General features: G+C 50.2%; 1 long non-coding RNA gene across 1 annotated transcript; it reads left to right on the forward strand.

Moving 5' to 3' along the window:
- Window positions 1-346: 346 nt before the first annotated feature.
- On the forward strand, window positions 347-4069 carry LOC125337188. The gene is made up of 2 exons (XR_007207989.1): window positions 347-3121; window positions 3163-4069. It is a non-coding gene; the product is annotated as an uncharacterized LOC125337188 (long non-coding RNA).
- The last annotated feature ends 1013 nt before the right edge of the window (window positions 4070-5082 follow it).

Consider the following 5082-nt stretch of genomic DNA (forward strand, 5'->3'; position numbering starts at 1 on the left):
CATGCCCTTAAATCAGGAAAGATGTGAGAAAGGTGAGAAGGCAGCAGTCACTGTTTCTGACAGTAATAGCTCGAAGGCAGGGGAAGCAGAATATTCCTTGGCACAAAGCACAGTGATCAGAGGGTGGAACTCATGGCCGGAACACAGATACCCAGCATTAGATGGATTGGTAAGAAAAGGAGGAATGACTTTAAGCTAAAGGAGGGTAAGTTTAGATTGGATTTTAGGAAGAAATTCTTCCCTGTGAGAGTAGGGAGGCACAGGTTGCCCAGAGCAGCTGTGACTGCCCCTGGATCCCTGGCAGTGTCCAAGGCCAGGTTGGACAGGGCTTGGAGCAGCCTGGGACAGTGGAAGGTGTCCTTGCCCGTGGCAGCAGGTGGAATGGGATGGGCTTTAAGGTTCTTTCCAACCCAAACCATTCAGGGATTCAAAAGGTGACCAGACAAACTTTTGAAACAATAATCTCCTTGACACAAAAATACCTCTTCCAGTTTTTCTGGGTCATGGATGCCCGCGGGCACAGGGTGTACAACAGGATTCCTGCAGAAATTCTTTTATACTGTCGTATTCTTGAGACTGACACATTCTACATCTCTTGAAGGCCCAAACACTCCATCAAGCATCAATTGATTTTCCATTTTCACTCTTTCTGGGGAAGGATTTCAGTGTGGAGCCAGAGGGCTTCCCATGTCAGAGGCTTCCTCCTCCCAGTTCCTTGTGTATCCCAAGGCATCCCTGGGGCTCAGAGCTGCAGTGGGACACCAGTGCCTCGAACAGCTGGAAAAGCACAAAAAGGGAGATTGACTGGGTGATCTGTCGTGTGTTGGATGTGGAAGCTCTCTGTGGAAGCATTCTTACCTCAAACCTCCTTTCATGACCCAGAGGACCTTAGGAGGGCTGGGTGGGAGAGATCCCTGTCCTTCCCTTCCTCTGCTCTGGGGTGGTTTCTGACAGTGAGATTTGTCCCTCTGCGTTGGCTGGCTCAGCCCTGGGACCTGCTGGTTGTTTGGGAATCTGGCCAGGAGTCCAAATGAACCCGTCAGAGCTGCCTCAAGGGTGAAAATGCAGGAAAGGAGACTGGGACAAGCTTCTAAAATGGGCAGAAAGCTCTTGGTGCAATGGAGCAATTCAGGGCTGGACTGGGGGAGTGCAGGGAAATCCCAGAGGGGCCCCAGAGCAGGCATTGAGTGTTGGGGGCTCCAGGACAAGATCCAGGCAGGGATTAAGTGCAAGGTTTGGTTTTGAGTGCTGGCCCAGCTCTGAAGATGAATTTGTTGTTTATGTCCTGGGGACAGCTTAGATCCAGACATTAAAACCCTTCTGTTGCTCGGTCTGCCTTGATGGCACAAGTGAAAAGCTCTCTGGTGCAGGCAGGGATTTGTGTCCCTCTGCAGAGCAGCCCAGCAATGTGGGAGAAGGGCCAGGCTGGAGCTGAAGGATCCCTGACTGTGTATTCCTGGCCTGGTGAGCTGTAGGGGACCTGAGAAGGGACACTTTTGGTGGTCTCTGATGGTTCTTTTTTCCTCTGAAAATCCTGGCTTCTGTGTCTAGGATCCCAGGAGCACTGGGATCATAGGAAAATCCCAGCTTTAGTGAAGGACAGTCCAACCCTCATGTGAGGCAGCCAAGTTTCAGGGCTGTGGGTTTCATGTTGGCCAGCCCCGCTCCCAGTACCACTGTGTCCATTCCCACCCTACCTGAGCACCTCCCAGTCTGTCCTAGAGCCCAGCCCAGGCTTTCTACAGGACTGAGGTACAGGGAAATAAAGTTCAGATTGCAGGAGTTCCCAAAATCCTGCAGGGTTCTGGAGTGAGGACTTGCTTGGGGCAAGGCTGTCAGGTGTGGCTGGGTCCCTCAGGTCTGCAGAAGCACTGACCATCCATCCTTCAAGCTCCAGAGTTTTCTTTCAAGCTGTTCAACAGTGGAGGGAAGTGAGACAGCCCATGAGGGAAGGATCAGCCATGGGCAGAGGGACAGACACGTGTGGTCATCCATGTCTCATCCAACAGTGGGATCTGAGCAGTGAAAAGCCTGGTTTGAGCAGGGGGGAAGGAAAGACTCCTTGGAGGGTGAGGGAGTTGGAGACACTAAGCAGGAGCTGCAGTCTGTGGATGCTCTGACAAGGAGAGCAGTCCCTGGAGCCCGGCTGTGGGCGTCACCCAGGTGCTCCTGCCCGAGTCCTGCCTTCGCTTCTCCCCTCCTCGTGATGGTCCTCCAAGACCCCACATCACAGCACATCCCTTGCATCCTGCTGGAGCTGGAGGGGGAGAAATCAATGATCAGAGATGGGGGCTTGCATCTGCTTCTTCTTTTGTGGATCCATAGCCCCTGCACTGGAGGAGCTTTCTGTTGGGTGCCCCCCTGCAGTGACTTCTCCATCCCCTTTTCAGCCTGTGACTCTTGCACCCTTTTCTTTGTCATCGCTTGGCCTCCACCTTCAGCTCTCTCTCTCTCTCTGCTGTTTCTCTGCCCTCTGTCCCCTCCCCAGCACAGAAGGGCTGGATGGTTTGTTCAGGTTTGGGCCATCACCAGGAATTCCCTTCCTTGGAGCTGGCTCAGCACACCTCTGCAGGGAACCTGTGCTTAGCTACATCTCTTCCCGTGAAAAAAATCCCCCCTTTGCCTCCCTTTCTTTCTGGAAACATCCACCTCACGTCACAGATCTTCCTGGATGAAGCAGCAGGAAGTTGTGTGAAAGCAGGTCTGGCCTGTCAGGATCCCTGGCCAGTGTTCCCGTGGGATAGTTCAGGAAAAGGGTCCAACCCTGCCTCTTGCCACGGGTGAATGAGCACTTCCATCAGCGTGAGGACAAAATTTGTATTTCCAGGTTTGCTTTGGAAAGGCTTTGCTGACCTTGTGTCCCTCGCTGCCGTGCTCGTTGGATTGCGTGTGAACTCTACCCAGGGAGTGCTTTGAGGGCCCGGTTTAAGCTTGGGGAGCCTGGGGGTGCTCCAGCACCTGAAGCCAGAGCTGAGGTGTCACAGTTCTTGATGGATAAATGAGCCTGATGCTTCCAAGCACATCCCAAATAAAGGCATGACCCCTCTCACTTCCCCAAGCCGTGGTCTGAGAGCGTTGGGGAGCAGGACTCAGGAGTCTGGGAGCTCAGAGAGCCCCTGAGGTGCAGGACAGGTGAGCTTGGGAGCTCAGAGAGCCCCTGAGGTGCAGGACAGGTGAGCTTGGGAGCTCAGAGATCTCATCTCAGGATGAGCCGGGCACAGGTATCCAAACCTCCCTCCTGTGCCATCATCTACCCATGGGCTTCTGAGGAACTGAAGAGCCAACGTCCATGCTCCATCCCAAAAGACTCCTTGCAGGGAAGATCTTTTCCTAGCTCAGACACTAAGTCCCAGGAAGGTCCCAGAGAGGGTGGCAGTGAGGTGGCAGGTTATAGTGAGGTAGGGGGGGAAGTGTGGCAGGGAATTCTCTTGTCCATCAGGGCACTGGTTCCTGTGACCTGCTCATGGGGTCCTCCCACAGGACGTGGTGTGGCAGCATCTGCTGGAAAATGTCCTTCCCTGGAAGATTTGTGGAGAAGCTGCCAATGTCACAGGGAAGGTTTGCAGGGACAGGAGGCTTTGCCGGGCTCTGACCTCGTGGTCACGGCTCTGGCAGGAGCTGGAGAATGGGATGGGGAAATGGGGTCAGTCCTTCAGCACCCAACGACAAGGGTGTGGAGTCAGCACTGTGTCCTGTCCTCCCCTGCCACCAGTCCCGGGATGCATCAGCTGGGCTCCAGGGTGTCCCCAGCCCTGGGTTCCTGCTCTTCCCGTGTGTTGGCCGTGACCCTGTGGACAACAGAACACTTTTCATGACAGTATTTGTATTTTTTTTAATTGTGAATGGGGAGATCGTGTGCAGGTCCTTGTTACACAGGGATGTGTCTTCCATTCAGCCCAGGGCTTCCCTGGCTTTGTCAGATGTCTTTCGATGTTACTGAGAAAAAAAGAATAAATAAATAAATCAGATGTATTTATAAAGGAAACAGAAACCTGCTGCTCCAATGCCTTTGTAGGAGTATTTTTAACAAAACATTTTTTCAAAATAAATGTGAATTGTAAAGTTTGAAGCATTTGCTTGTGGCTTTCCTTTCTAGGTGCTTTGTCCAACTTTTCTGCTTCCCAGTAATCCTGCTTGGGGGTAAATATGAAGGTGAAGAAACAAGAGGGATATTGATTTCTTAAAAAGGGGGAATGCCCAGAGCTTGTTTAGTGCCTGGTAAACAGATATCATTGTTACCCTCCTTAAACCGTTTAGTCTGAATAATTGACAAGTGTAGCAATAAATCATCCACTCTGTTTGCCACTAACTGGTTCTTTAGTTAAAAGACTCTGCAAATGTATATGTGCACGTGTTTGAGTATTTTAGCTTAGATTTTCCTTTTCTTCATTATTCATGGAGGTGTCAATGCCCAATGGATTGACAAGCAGTTGTAAGGAGGAGAAGGAAATTCAAGGCATTTCAGTGTCTGAGCAACCACCCTCCAGCTTGAACCCCGTGTTGGGAGTAAATCACAGCTGTTCTCATGTTTTCATGGGAATCTTGTTCCCTTGACAATCCTGTGTGTAAAAACTAAAAAACAACAAAAAAAACAACAACAAAAAAAAAAAAAAAAAGGAAATCACATATGTGAAGGATTATTGTCAATCAGTGAAAAGATCAAGTCCTATGGAAATGAATTTGATTTTATTTTAATTACTATCCACAAATTCTTCTCTGCAATGATCTTTCCACCCCAAAAGAGCCCCCATCGAGAGAACAAGGTGTAGCTCAGATGATTGATATAAATAATGCAGTGAACAGTCTGCACAGACCATTGGCTGTCATAATCCAACATTCAGCTGCAATAAAGAGTTCGACTCATAAGAACAGAACATCAATAATTTAGTTCATAGTCACAGATCTGGTCTGGTTCTGTCACCCTCCTACTTCTTTTCCAAAGGAAAGAGGAATTTTTGCGTGGATTTGTCAGGAGAAGCTCGGGTTTGATGTTTGTAACCAAGGCAAATATTTCTGCAGCCGTAAGACACTTTAGTGCAGCTGGAGCTGGGGTGCAGGAGCTGAGAGTGCTCCTGGATCTTT

This window comes from Corvus hawaiiensis, chromosome 22 (assembly GCF_020740725.1).
Source record: "Corvus hawaiiensis isolate bCorHaw1 chromosome 22, bCorHaw1.pri.cur, whole genome shotgun sequence".
Taxonomy (NCBI): domain Eukaryota; kingdom Metazoa; phylum Chordata; class Aves; order Passeriformes; family Corvidae; genus Corvus; species Corvus hawaiiensis.